Source organism: Trichechus manatus, unplaced genomic scaffold, assembly GCF_000243295.1.
Source record: "Trichechus manatus latirostris isolate Lorelei unplaced genomic scaffold, TriManLat1.0 scaffold00029, whole genome shotgun sequence".
Taxonomy (NCBI): domain Eukaryota; kingdom Metazoa; phylum Chordata; class Mammalia; order Sirenia; family Trichechidae; genus Trichechus; species Trichechus manatus.
Window position 1 is genome coordinate 22897022 of NW_004443965.1, and position 1124 is coordinate 22898145.

Sequence of the window (1124 nt, forward strand, 5' to 3'; positions counted from 1 at the left end):
GTCCAAGATGGTGAATCTGTGCTGTGTTAGCTGATAGGGGACCTCTGCACATATCTCTCCTTGCTCTGTTCTCTCTCAGTTTCTTATTCCATTCCATGCTTGACTGACTTCTTTATCTCTTCATTTGACAGTTAGGTTTCTAGGATTGATGTTTGTCTCTGTTTTACTTAGTTTTTCGGGTCTTTGCTGTGGAGAGACCGTGTGGTGCTTCTGTCTGTAGTGCCATATTGACTCCCACAACAATTTTTTTTAAAAATTAATATTTTATTGTGTTTTTTGGTGGAAGTTTACATAGCAAGTTAGGTTCCTCTTTGATAATTTCCATACAAATTGAATCAGTGACATCAGTTACATTTTTTCACGTTGTGTCAACATTCTCATCACTTGTGTTCTGGTTGTTCCATTTCCAGTACTCTAGTTTCCCTGCCCCCTTATCTTCTCATCTTTTATTTGGATTAAATGTTGACCTTTTGGACTTGTACAGATTTTTTTTAGTAACATAGCTATCTAACAAGTAATTTCTTTTATTTTCTGTGTCGCTCTACTTTTCTGTTAAAAGATGATTTTAGAGTATAGTTTTGGTTCAGGATTTAAAGAGCATCTCAGGGAGTCCTCTGGTCTCAGGTGTCCAGTTAGTTTGGCCATTTTTAAAGAATTTGAGTTTTATTCTGCATTTTTCTCCCATTCTAACTAGGGTTATCTATTGTGCCCCTGGTCAGATCAGTCAGTGGTGGTTGCTGGACACAATTTAGTTTTTCTGGTGTCAGGGCAGTTGAGGTCCTAACTCATGTAGGCTATCAGTCTTGTAGACTTGTTTCTTCTCTGTGATTTTGGTTACTTTCTTACTCTTTTGCTTCTGATGAGTTGAGACCAATAGTTGTATCTCAGATGGTTGTTTGTAAGCTTTTAAGACCCCAAACACTACTCACTTCACTAGGATGTAGAACATGAACTTTGTGAGCTATATTATGCCAGTTGACTGAGCTGTTCCACGAGACTATGGTCCTAAACTTTCAAACTTAGAAAATTGATCTTGGAAGGTGTTTGGTTATGTGTGAGGAGTATCTGTAGTTGTGTCTTCAGTGAATATATGTGCCTGTATATCTGTATGTACACGTACATGT